Source organism: Parasteatoda tepidariorum, chromosome 4 (genome assembly GCF_043381705.1).
Source record: "Parasteatoda tepidariorum isolate YZ-2023 chromosome 4, CAS_Ptep_4.0, whole genome shotgun sequence".
Taxonomy (NCBI): Eukaryota; Metazoa; Arthropoda; class Arachnida; order Araneae; family Theridiidae; genus Parasteatoda; species Parasteatoda tepidariorum.
In genome coordinates this window covers 14,279,621-14,294,396 of record NC_092207.1, presented here as the reverse complement: position 1 = coordinate 14,294,396, position 14,776 = coordinate 14,279,621, and positions in this window count along the sequence as shown.

Genomic DNA, 14,776 nt, shown 5'->3' with positions numbered 1-14,776 from the left:
TTGTGAATACGTAGAAATATGTTAAAAAGAATTTATCACAAAATTTATACATAATTGTACATACTCGTATATTTCGATTTTCACATATAGATATTTATATTTAAAACAAACTTTCTTATTTGATAATAAAAAAACCAAATAAAACTATTTATTTGTATTTGATTTTATATATTTGATTATTTATATTTGATTATTTATATTTGATCATTGTTAATTACATAAATTTCCTCATTTCTACTTTCAATATCACTGCATAAACATCAATAGTCTTTTGACTTTTAAAACACTTTTTATAAAAGATTTCTTGTTACCATTTTCAAGACATATCACATGCGTTCATATTTTATTCGTTTTAAAAATGTCTATTCTTAAGCGAATTTATGGCTCATTAAAAACAAATGTGCACAGTTATTTTTGTATAATTAATTTTTTTTACTTAAAAATATTCACAAAATCATTCATTTTACTGAATTAAATTTATTTCATTTTATCACATATTATTTTAAGAATTAATAGTTTGGAAATCATTGATGTAATTTTTGTTGCGCGTAGAATTTTTTAAACATATTTAAAAGAAAAAAAAAGTGCGAGACATTAAGAAATAATCAGCTCAAAAACCTAATTTAAACATTTAACTAATTAAAATCTATAAACAAAACAAAGGAAATAATACTTACAATGAAAACTACATTTCTACTGTGAAATTTTTTATGTAAGTCGGATTAAAATTGTAAGAGTTATCGGTCTATAATAATGGTATGAAAAATTCTGTTTCAAGAAAAGATGATTTCAAATTTATTTAAGCTTATATATTCTATGTAAGCGCCAATGCAAAAAGCGGGCTTATACTATACGCTAAGAAGTTTTGCCATACTTTATCATAAAAATTATTTTATTATAGTTGTAGTCATTTTTAAATAAATTATTTTTAAAATAATATACATAAAGAAACGTTTCAAATTGAGTTTAAAGAATAGTTTGATAAATACAGAAAACTTAGGAGCTATATATCTGGATATTTATTTTAGAAAACCTAAACAGCAATATAAAATAATGAGGTTAATCATTGGGGAAAGAAATTTTAAAAACAGATGTGGTAATTAAATCATTTGTGTAATATTAAAAATTATTTAAAATGTTTGTACTTGAATTTCACTATATCTATCTAGTAAATGGTATATTCACACTTCTAAATTATTCATAAGAAAGATTATGGCAAGAAAAAGAAAGAAGAAATCTTCTAAATATTTGTGCTTAGAACTTTTTAAGTAGGTGATTAAAAATAATTGTTGTTTTTCAAGTAGTGTGTCTTGCTGAGTCGTCAAGGTTGAAATCTTAGCATCCCTTTCAAACACCTACACCTACATAACAACAAGTGCTTGTGAAAAATAAATAAATTAACGTATTAATGCTTTATTCTGATGAAATTCTGATTTTTTTTTATGTTTTCAAAGAAGTGTAGCACTCTAAATTTCCAGAAGTCTCTGTATCTATTAGTATTAATCATGATTTTCTAAAAATTTCAGAAAATTTAAAGGTTTATTTTTATAATTATGTGCATACATTCATCGAAGTATGATTTTAATAAACATTAGTTTATGACTTTCAATACAATATTTTGATCAAACTTTCTTAAAGTTTTTTTAAATTTAATTAATTACACAGGCCTGCGATGAAAAAAATACAAGGGGTCTGATAGCTGATCTTAATGTATTTTTTGATGCTGAAATGGAAAATAATAATGAAAAATGTTCATCACGTCATGTTTTTTAGAAAAATTCAATTTTACTGGAATTTTTATGAACATTTACCATAAAAAAAAAATTTCGTTTTTGAATTTCTTCCCTTCTTGACTGACCAGCATTCTACTTTGGTCAAATCTACAAAAGTACCCCTCTATCACTACTTCCTGTCACTGTCCCTCTCTCTGTAAGAATCTCTCTCTACCAATATCGCCGCGAGAATCCCTATCTAGGTCTGCTGACCTCTCAGAAACACTAGCAAGCGTAATAGGGAGTCATTTTAAAGTTTGCTTCTTTCTGTGCGTATCGTGAAACATGGCTTTGAGTTCAAGACATTGTGAAAATTTCCCTGATGACTTTTGTTATACATGGGGCGAATATAGTGTTGTTAGAAATTGCATGAGGAGCACTACAGACTATGTAAGACAACTTTATCTCGCATATTTTGGCATGAAATTCGGAGATCAGGACAAATCTTGGGCACTTCACCAAGTTTGTGTGCAGTGTCTCAATGATCTACGCTTATGGCCTCAAGGAAAGAAGACTGCTTTACGATTTGGAATTCATATGACGTTGCTTTACGATTTGGAATTCCTATGACGTGGAGAGAGCCCCAAAACCACTTTGATGATTGTTATTTTTGTTCCTGTCATGTTCGTGGATATAACCAAAAAAAATCAAGGATTAATATCTAAACCTGGCTCTCGACCTGAGCAAAATAAAATATATCAACCACAGGTGGACCATTTGCTGTGATTTGAAAGTTATCTCCATGCTTCTTTGTCAACAAGGGGGATTTATAATGTTTCATTTGTGAGTGGGACAGCCGTGACAAGACTCAACATTGGGTAAAAAAAGAATGGCCGAGAAGACAAAATCTTGACCCAGGCACCAAGAACGTTATTCGAAACAGCTTAGTTGATCCGAAAAGAGTATTGTTACCTCCGCTACATATAAAATTAGGTGTAATGAAGCAGCCTGTCAAGGCTGTTCCAAAAGATGGCAATTGTTTCAAATACCTGTGCAAAATGTTTAAAGGTTTATCTCAAGCTATGTTGAAAGAAGGAATATTTGTTGGTCCAGATATCCGAAAAAATTCATGAAGGATAAAGAATTTGAGAATAACATGACAGAAACGGAAAAAGAAGATTGGGTTGCTTTCAAAAATGTCGTCAGTAAATTTCTGGGTAATTAAAAGGATCCTGATTATAAGGAAATTTTAATGAAAATGCTGGAGAAATTTTAAACATTGGGTTGCTCCATGAGTGTAAAAATGCATTTCCTTCATTCACATGTGGACTTTTTCCCTGAAAATTTAGGAGCAGTCAGCGAAGAACAAGGGGAAAGGTTCCATCAAGATATCAGAGATATGGAGCGTAAATATTAAGGAAGATGGGACAAGAACATGTTCGTTGACTACTATTGCATAATAGCTTGGAATAAACCTGAGATTAAGCATAAAAGAAGATCATCAAAAGTAAGTTTCAGAGAAAAACGAGTAGATACTTAAATAGAAACTTTTCTCTTTTGTTTTTTGTTTCAAACTTTCATCTACACATTCACAATATTTGTTATTCTTGGTTAATCGTCAAATTTACGTAAGTTATCTCAATAAAAACAAATTAAATTGGTATGTTGGGGATTTTCTTCTAGAAATTTATGTAAAAAGTTTGAACTCAAGGAACTTATTGTTTTTCTCTTGACCAGAGGTGAATTCTGCTACTGGTAACAGTATTTTTTAATTATTTTAACCTATAAAAAATTAGCTGATAGCTCAAAAATCAATTTTCTTTCACAAGATTAAATTTTACATAGATCAAAATGAATGAAGAGAACAGTTACCGGATAGTACATGCAAAATTGTTTGAGAGAATTCCTTTCCAAATAGGATTTTAGTAAAAACATTAATATCGATTTTATAAAAAATCCTGATGTGATTGGGGAAAATGAAGGTCATTTTCGAAATCAGCACATCAAATAACATATAAATCAACAATAACTCCTCTTGTATTTTTCAAAAAGTTCAATTTCGCAGGCTTGTGTTATTTCTCAACGCACAAATTTTACCATTTTCGCTAAGGTTTACCACTTTCGCAAAAAAAATTTGAAAATAATTTATTTCTCAAATTTTTTATCCTATAAACATTTTAAAAAAGTTAATATTTTACATTATTGTAGGGAAGCGAGTTTGGAAATATTTTTCTCCAGAAGTCGTTAAAATGCACGAATGAAGAAAAATGAACCAGATCAAAAAAATTGTCCCTAAGAAAAAGGGACAATTTTTTTAAATTTCTTTGAACATCTTAGGTTTCAGGTTAAATTTTCAATTTCTGTTTTCTTGATATTGTTTTCGATTTAGAAAACTTTTGGTTATGTTATTAGACAGTAGAATACCTTTTAAAAAGGTAGAAAATAAAGGAGATACTTTATTTGATTACGAGAAATAACGCTTGATAATTTTAAAAGTTTCTATAAAGTTTTTCGTGAAACTTTGAAGCCATCAAATGATGCTTTTTTTCTGGTTTTGAGTAATTAATTTAAAACTGCACTTTTCTCAGTTTTTGGAGTTTTTAAAATCTAAATAGTTTAAACTGATGGAAACTAGGATCACGCTAAAAAATTCTTTTAACATTAATTGCATCAAAACAAAGATGTGTTACACAATAAGAAGAAATTTTACTTGTTAAAAATTTATATAAATTACCTAGTTTTTAAGAAAAGTCGGCCTATAGCAAAATACAGCTCTGCAATTAACACCAAAGGTAGTCACTTTAAAAATTGGAAAAGCATGTCACAGATAATAATGTTTTCTAGTTTATTTAATAATAATGTTTTCATTAACATTAAAATTTCGTACAATATATTGTTATTTATTGCCATCCTACAATTAAATTCATTTTTTAAGGTTTGTTACGTACCGAAATTATTATTAAATAAATAAATAATGTAAAATATCGTTAAGTGAGAAAAAGAAAATATTTTTGGGTAAGCAACTCTATAAATTTCAAACGTACTTCTACACAGTTAAAAATTTCTCGGAAAAAATTGTTAAGTAATATCTTATTTAATTTTTATTTTATCATATTCAAACAAAACAGTTAAATAATCATAGATAAGATGGTATTCAAACTGTCAAATATGAGAAAAACTATTTATTAACTGCTTTCACCTAATACAGTTAAACAACTAGAATTTTACCTCACCAACTAGGCCTCTTAGGATCCTTGCAGATGGGTACATATAGTAATATTATACCCGAGAGGGTTAATCTAACATTATCATGACGGAGAGAACCAGCGTTCCAGTCCCAGTGCTGACACCACGCTATTTCCTCCATTCTCTTCAGTACATGAAGACTTTCCTGTGTCTTACCTTCTCCAATTTGTGACTCTGAACTATTAGAGTATAATACTCTCATTCCCGCATAGATGGCCTATAAAAGAGCTTAACACAAAAAGTCTCGTATTTTCCCATCTCTTGTGTTCGGTGAAACAACCAGATAAGCTAATTAAACCACATTCCACTGTTCATTTGATAAAACACAACTCAACCACAACGTAACTGCAATGTCATTACCTAACGAAAAGCCTAGCTCTAATGTGCAGTTAAGTTTCTTTTTTTATGGTTTTGAAACTATGCTATTTGTAATTGGTTAAAAACCGTATAGTTTAGTGTTCCTGTTTTTTTTTAACCAATAAGCCAATATAAAAAACCGTATAGTTTTGTATTGAGGGATATTTAACCATACAAATTGTAACAGGTTTCAAAACCGTAAAGTTAAAAAATGTTCTCTTTCGTAAACTTTATGATTAATTGGAGGGACAAACTGCTGCCGGTTATTTTACCGTAATTTTAGGATGAAAATTCCAACAGTTTATAATTTTTCAACTGTTAATTTTAAAATTTTTCTACCAAATTATATTTAGTTACATTAAAATTGCTGAGTACCATAAATTTATTATGAATTTTACACTCTAAATTGTTTAAAATTCGAAAGCTAATTTTAGCGTATATCCTATTGAAAATGTTGCAGAAACTAACAAAAAAGTCGCAGCCGCTTTATTCTTAGATAAATTCGTTTGGCTACTTTATTTTATAAATTTAATTATAATAATGAACAGAGGAACTTAAGGAGTAGATCAGATACACCTGTGCTCAAAAGGAAAAAGAAATCTGTTAAAGCGCTGTTGCTCAAATTAATTGTCTTCAGAGTTTTTTTTCAGTTCGAAGCAATAAGTGTAAACAGTTAAATTACTTTTAAACTATTTAAGTATCTCTTTTTCCGAAAGATCAACCTAAAGATTTAGTCTTTTCAAATATTTGTGTTTAATCCATCAAAAAAGTTATTTGTCTTTAAAAGTTTAAAAATATTCTTTTAACTAAAACCGACTTAATTATATTAACAGATATCTAGAAAAAGTGTTAACGTTTTTAACGTATTTTAAAAAGGTTTGTGCTTGTTGAACCATAATATCGTTCAAATTCTCTGTAACCTTAATATCATGTTAAGTTAAACCACACTACTTAAATTTTATTATTTGATACCGTGGCTCTACTTGAAGGGATATTCAAGTAGATATTCAGGACTCAATTTAAGTAGAAAGGATATTCAAGACTCAATTTAATACCTTATTAAGGATGCAAAAGATACTATCAAATTATGGTTCAAGGAACTGATATTAAGGTTCAACATTAAATCGAGTATTCGTGTTCGCTATTCCTAGTAAGTTATTAACGGTAGTTAACAATCAAGACTACTAACGATATTCAGGTTTTTTTCTGTTCCTAAAACTTTAGGAACATCATTTTTCAGGTATAAACCACTTTTAAAAGAACAAATAGATAAACCGAAATTATTTTTCCAAATCCCTGAAATTGAATTATTGTAATTTTTTTATTGATTTTAAGGATTTTAACCAGCTAATCATTATTTTCTTCTCAAATCAATTTTAATAGTAAACGGCTGATAGAAATCAAGCTATTATTATTTACCTAAACTGTAACAATGTCTTGTAATAAAAGAAATAAACTATATAATGCAGATAGTTTGTAATTTATTATATATATTACTCGTCGGAAAAAAATTTTTCATTTTTCATATTTTTCTTTCAATTTTTTTTATCTTTTTTTTCTTCTTTATTATAGGGGAAAAAACTCTGCAAGACTAACTCAAACATTTGTACCTCCCTTTTTATTTCTCCTAATAACAGCAATAATGTATTAGTGCTATAAAGATGACTACTAAATTTCCTTGCGTTTGTTAGGCACAATTAACCTTAAAAACAATTAACTCAATAAATAAGAGAATTATAACCCCTTTATTTACTCTTTTGTTTACCTTAATTTTTGATTCAATAAATGCCCATCTGTTGTTTACCAACAGCATCATCTGAAAGATATTTGATTCCTCACGTGGGGCTATTAACGAGCCTTATTTACCTCGTTTTGACGTTCCCAATCGCCATTTCCACGAGCTACTTAAGCCATCAGTTACAATGAAAATAGCACCAAGTATCCATGGCCGTATCTCTCACAGCAATTGTAATATTATCCTTTTTGGGGAAGAAACTAGATTCGTAGCATTCCCAATTTAATTGCTCCATTTATCAAATTGGGGGAATTGAAGATAAACGGAATCATATATCCCTTGAGAATTTTTTTTTCCTTTTTTTTCTTTTTTAGTTCTTTAATAGCACACGGAAAACAAATTGTGCAAGAAGGGAAAAAGAGTTGACATTATAATGTTTTCTTTAAATTATTGTTTTTGATATTTGTTTATTTACCTGTTTTATTGGTAGATGGTTTAGTGTGAACGGGTTTAGGGATTTAACTTACAGCAGCTTTAGTATTAGTGATTTAAATCAAGACCACCGGGACAAATAACTAAAAGGTACGATTTTTTATTACTTTTAATCTTTTTTTTCAAAAAAGTTAAATTATTTATGAAAAATATTTATTAAGAGTAATATTTCGAAATTTTTGGCACTATCTTCAAGCACTTTCTTTTTAAAAAAGTACATTCAAATGTTTTACATTGAAATATAAAGAAAATAAATATTTTGAAATTTCTATTACTAAGCAATGTCTCAAAAAAAATTAAATTTGAAATAATAAGCAAAAATTATATTTGTTATTCAGACTAATGACCGTTTTTTAATTTTCCATTAAAACAGCTTTTCTTTTGCAGTTTTTAAAGGTATTTAAAATAAAACATTACACATCGAGAAGCTAAGTTTATTAATTTTGATTAATTTATTCCTTTCAGACTTAATTATTTGTGATAAAATTTATTTTGAAATTTCTTGCAATTATTTTCACACAATATTTCAAGTAGCAATTAAGTTTTTTTTAAGTTTAAATACTACCCAAAACTTTTTTTTCCAGAGAAATTTCAATTTTTAATTCTCTCTAAATTGATCTTTCTGTAGTTTAACTCAAAAGGCAAGAAACTTTTAAAAAAAAGGAAAAAATCGCCTCATATCAGAAAGATAAGCTCGGAAATTTCACCTGATCTTTACAGATCCTTCACTTCGCAGCCTAAATTTTATCTGTAAAAAAAAGTATATTTCAAATTGTTTTGTAATCATTTTCACACAATATTCAATTCAACAATAGCATTAAAGTTTTTAAATTTGAAATTTTAAACGAAATTCTGCGATTTTCCAAACAACTTCAATATTCATTCTTTTTTAAAACTGCCTTTTCCTTTTTTTTTTTTTTGCAATTTAACACAAATCACATTGAGAAAAAAAATTTCTTCCACAAATTCTGCTCGAAAAAGTTGAAAAAAAATCTTTAATGGATTTAGAGTCACCAATGAAAAACAAAGAATTCCAAAAAAATGTTCTACTCAAAGCCTTAAAAAATAAATTTAAGCAAAAATTAAGTTTTATAAAATTTATAATTTTTTTAAATTATTTTTCCAAACAACTACACTATTCATTCCTTTTCAAAACTGTTTTTTGCAGTTTACCTCAAATCACATGGAGGAAAAAAAATTCTGCAACAAATTTTTCTCGCTTTACTCTGTACAAAATAAATATTTATAATAAAACTTTTTTTCTAAATTATTTGCAATCATTTTAAAGCAATGTTTAAAAAAAATGGAAATTACCTCGTTTTTAATTTGAAATCTTAAATTAAATAAAATTTTGATCACCAAAATAAAGCACGAAAAACTCCTAAAAAATTTTCTACTCAAAGTTTTAGTTTAAAACTTTAAATTAAATCGTCTTTTGATCACCAAATAAAAGCACGAAAAATTCCTGAAAATTGTTCTTCTTAAAATTTTAAAAAATAAATTCAAGCATAAATTTAGTTTTATACAATATATAATTTTGTTTATTTAAATTTATTTCAAAAATTAGATTATTACAGTGTCTTACGCAAGCTTGGCTAATGCTCCTCTGCTCAACACCTCCTAGAAAAGAAAAGGTCTCCACACGGATTACCATAAACGAGAAATCCGATCCTACAGTAGTCGGAACGTAAATAGTACCTCTTTCGTATTTTCCCTCACTGCACAGTTTAGTAGCCCGTACGTAATGACATATTTCATTTAACCCCCTCTGCACAGTTTATGTTTGTTACGTCAGACTACTAAATTTAATCTTGCAGAGGACTTCCTCCCTCTAGCAGGTGTTGCTCCACCCCCATTTAAGGAACAATAGGTGAAAACAAAACTCTGTCCCCTTAGGTGCTTTCGTAAAATTTGAACTGCCCCAAATTAAATATTTAACTTTTTTTTTTGTAGACAATTCGAGTCTACAAAACAATAACTTGTAAAAGATGTCAAAGTCCAAACAAATGTCCTTGAAAAAAAAATTTCTTGTAAATAGATGGATTTCAGCGAAACCCAAGAAATTATGTTCACGTCAAATTGTCACTACGGCTATATGTGCTATCGAAGAATTGTGCTCGCGGCGTATAGGGATCACGACAAATTGCCGTAGCGACAATTCGCCGACAAGTGCTAAAGACGAATTGTGCCTATGACAAATAGTGCTCACAACGAACTGTCGTTGCGATGAGTTGTGTCCACTAAGAATTGTTCTCACGATAAATGATTCCCACGATGAATTGTTGTTGCGACAAGTTATACCCGCGACAAAATGCGCGCAGCGTTTTGTCCAGTAATAAATATACGTGGCACCTTTTCAAACAATGTTTAAAATATGAACTATGGCTATTTTTTTCTAGTTTGAAAGCCTAAAAAAAAGCTTGGAAATATTTTTTTTAGCTGTTCTTAGGAGATTTAATTAAAATTAGCAATTAAAATTGTTTCTAAATTTCTTGAGATAATTTTCAAACTATGCTTTAAAAAAGTGAACACTACTTTATTTCTAGTTTGAAATCTTAAAATTAGTAAAAATTGCAATATTTATCCTCGGTAAAACTGTATTCTCGACAGTTTAATTTCAAGGACAGAACAAAAATTTTACTCACTGTAAAAGTTAGCTGGAAGATATTTTCTTAAAAATCTAGCCCTCGGAGATTAATCTATTAGCAATTAAATTTGCTTCCGAATTTCTTGCTATAATTTTTAAACAATGTTTAAAAAAAAATTAACATTACTTTATTTTTAGTTGGAAATCTTGAAAGTTAGTTGGAAGAGAGAGAGGAGGTTATTAAGGTTAGTTCTTTTAAAACTCTATTTTTTTGGAGATTAAATTATTAGCAATTAGAACTCCTTTAAAATTCTCGCAATCGTTTCAAACTAGGTTTAATACATGAAAATTACATTTTTAAAGTGAAATCTGAAATAAAATAATTTTATAACATGAAAATCGCAATTTTTTATCCCCTGTAAAACTGAATTTTCCGCATTTCAACTTTAAAGGCAGGAAAAAATGATTACTCAGAGAAAAAGTTAGTTGGAAGATATTTTTCTAAAAATCTAATATTCAAAGATTAATTTATTAGCAAATTGAAATTGTTTCCAAAATTTTTTGCTATAATTTTTAAACTATGTTTTTTAAAAAAATGAACATTACTTACTTTATTTTTAGTTTGAAATCTTGATGTTAGTTGGAAGGTGTTTTGATTATTTTTTTTTTTTTTTTTTTTNTTTTTTTTTTTTTTTTTTTTTTTTTTTTTTTTCAAATCTATTCTTCGGAAATTAAATTAAAAATCTTTTAAAATTCCTGCAATCGTTTCAAACCATGCTTAATAAACAAAAATTAAATTTTTAAGTGAGATGGGAGATAAAATAATTTAAAAATTCAATAAAAATTGCAATTTTTAATCCCCTGTAAAACAGTTTTCTCCGCATTTCAACTATAAAAGCAGGAAAAAATGATTACGCCATAAAAAAGTTAGTTTAAAGATATTTTTTAAAAAATCTAATATTCTGAGATCAATTTATTAGCAATTAAAATTGCTTATAAATTTCCTGCGCTGATTTTCAACCAAGTCTTAGAAAAATCAACACCATTTTATTTTTGATATGGAATCGTAAGCAACATGTTTTTATATTTCAGTAAAAATCGCGATATTTGATTCCGCTGTAAAACTGCATTCTCCGCTTTTCAATTATATGGCAGGAAAAAACAAATTACGCCATGAAAAAGTTAGTTGAGATATATATATATTTTTTAATAAAATTATTAGCAAATAGAACACTTTTAAAAATCTCGCAATCATTTCAAACACTATTTAAAAAAGGAAAATTACCTTTTTTGGGCCCCCTAATTCATTTATAATTATTTCCTTAGACAAGGTGGCATCATAATATAATATCTGGTAGAGTTTGAAAGTTATATGTCTGTATTAAAGGAGAAATAAAGCCAATTATAAGTACAGTGTATGAGCTACAATTTACGCTCTATTATACGCTCTTAGAAATGGAAAAAAGGATAATTATTATTGAAAAAAATCTTATTTTCATTACACTATTGTAAAATAGTTATAAAAATTTTTATCGTTATTGAATGTAATTTTTAAATATTGAGCATGACTAGGGTTTGATCCCTATTTTTATATGACTATATCCTCTGGTTCGGTAGTATATTATAATATAATATCTGGTTGAGTTGGAGAATTATAGGTCATTATCAAGGGGAGTTATGGGACCATTTTTATATACACTATATGAGAAATTTTTTCTCAATTTTTAAGCTATTATTCGCTCTTATAAAAAAAGAAAAATAATAATATGAGGAAAAGGAATATTTTATTTACGATATATTATTGCAAAATTAATTTAAAAAATATTTATTTTTATTTCATATAGTTTTTACTTGTTGAACTAGGCCGAGACAGCCTGGTCGGTAGGGTGCTGGGCCCATGTCCGAGAGTTCGTGGGTTCGAGCCCAGCCGGCCGAAGACTCCCCGTGTAGTAAAGTGACTGATGCACGTTAAATCTGTCGAGTCGCAAAAGTCCTCCATGTTCCCATAACAAATCAATACCTCTGGGGGTACTGTATTGGAGATCGAACGTTGTCTGATTCAGGTCAAAATTACGATCTGTGGATGAATGAATGGATGTATGAATGGGTCTGCCCTATAAACGGGTGTGACGTATGGTGTGGCAGAAGTCGAATTCTTAACCATAGATGGCGCCACCGAAAAACAAGAAACGCACACTCTGTCTTAAAATTTGCTCGGCTTCACCAAGCAGGCTTGCCCGTGTAGCAAGTGGAATTAGAAACAACAACAACTTGTTGAACTTGACCGGGATTCAAACAACGGATTCTCCGGACTACCAATTTCTAGCTTCCTATTAGTTAACTTCAACGGCCACACCACAACTGGCTGAACGACTAAAAGCTTTAGGTACTTTCCAACGCTGTTTAAATGGAAATATATTGCGCCTGGTTGTGGGCCCCCTAATTTGTCTAATACTATTTCCTTTAGTACGGTGGTATAGTATATTATTATATAATATTCGGTCGAGTTTTAAGATTTATAGGTTAATATTGAGGGCAAATAGGGGACCATTTATATGCCCAGTATATGAGAAACAATTTTTCCATATTAACGCTATTATTCGTACTTAGAAAAAAGAAAAATAATGATTTTAAGAAAAGCAATATTTCTTTTAAGTTGCAATACTGTAAAACAAGCTTTAAAAAATTTCTTTTTATGAAATATAATTTTGAAATACTGTGCTCAAACGGGATTTGAACCCCGGACCCTCAGGTTCTGCAATCTTCTGATTCCTATCAATTACCCCATACAGCCACCCCACACGAAAATTTCCGACTTATAACAATCTTTAAATACTTACCCGCGCTTCTTTCAATGGAACCATATTGTTAACACACTGTGGACCCCCTAATTTGTCTATATTTATTATCTTTGGTACGGGAGTGCAATATATCATAACATAATAAATGGACGAGTTTGAAAATTTTAGATCAATTTTGAGTATGCCGCAATGTTTTTATGTACAGTACATGAGTAACAATTTCTCCATTTTAACGCGATTTATAAGCTCTTAAACATGAAGAAAATAATAATTTCAAGTAACAAAAAATTATATATGTTACACTATTGTAAAATAAGTAAAAATAAAAAACATTTATGTTTTAAGTATAATTTCTTAATGTTGAGTATGACCGGTGCTCGAACACTGGATCATCTGGACTCGAAATATATATATANGTAGAAGGCAAGTTGATGAATGTAATCTTTTTTGAGTACAATGACTTCAGTTGTGAAGGGGAAAAAAATGGATCGTGTTTCACGTAGGAGCCTATACTGTAATAATTTTTTACTAGAAAAATAAAGTAGAATTATAATTCGTGAAAGTAAGATTTTCACTTTTGATATTAATAAAGTTGAAAGTAACAATGTTAGTCTCGTATTCTATGATCGGACATTAACCACTTATAATGCTGACAAAATTGTTGAAATAATTTGGATTATTTTTTGCCAATGATTTGATGATGTAAAGCGAAAACAAGAATTCATTATTCTTTAAACATTGAATTTGCTTAAAAATAAAAATTGTTTTAAAAACTTCAGGTATTTTGCATTGCTTCGACCTCCTCCTGTTGGATAGATTATGATTATCTTCAGTACTAAACGTCCTTGATTCAATGTGTTTTATTTATAGATTTCTTAATTTCTTAGTTTGTTTATATATATATATATAAACAAACTAAGAAATTAAGAAATCTATAAATAAAACACATTGAATCAAGGACGTTTAGTACTGAAGATAATCATAATCTATCCAACAGGAGGAGGTCGAAGCAATGCAAAATACCTGAAGTTTTTAAAACAATTTTTATTTTTAAGCAAATTCAATGTTTAAAGAATAATGAATTCTTGTTTTCGCTTTACATCATCAAATCATTGGCAAAAAATAATCCAAATTATTTCAACAATTTTGTCAGCATTATAAGTGGTTAATGTCCGATCATAGAATACGAGACTAACATTGTTACTTTCAACTTTATTAATATCAAAAGTGAAAATCTTACTTTCACGAATTATAATTCTACTTTATTTTTCTAGTAAAAAATTATTACAGTATAGGCTCCTACGTGAAACACGATCCATTTTTTTCCCCTTCACAACTGAAGTCATTGTACTCAAAAAAGATTACATTCATCAACTTGCCTTCTACTTAAAGAAAAATAAAATAATCTTTGTCTGTGAAAGTGTCGAATAAAAAAAAGAGGAGCTTTCAAAAGAAAGTCATTTTGACGATTGCGATTTTAGTAACTTTCCTTCATTTCTGAAAGCTTCTTCAGGTCGTTAATACCCACGTAACTATTACATTTTTCATGAGGGTCTGATAAGAGCTACTGCAACACATTCCACATATAAATCGATCCGAATAAGTACTATCTGAATCGGAATCTATAAATTGTAAAGCTTTTGGTTTTGGATTTGTTGAGTTCGTTAACTTTTAAACTATCAAATACTTGTTTCATCGTATATACTTATACAACTTATGCTATCGTTATATCGTACAACATATGCTGTGAGTACCAATATTGTAATCACCCTTGTTTTTATATACGGATCTATTTTTAGAAATATGAGAAAAAAGGCAAAAAGATCTCTTGTGCAGATATTTGTTG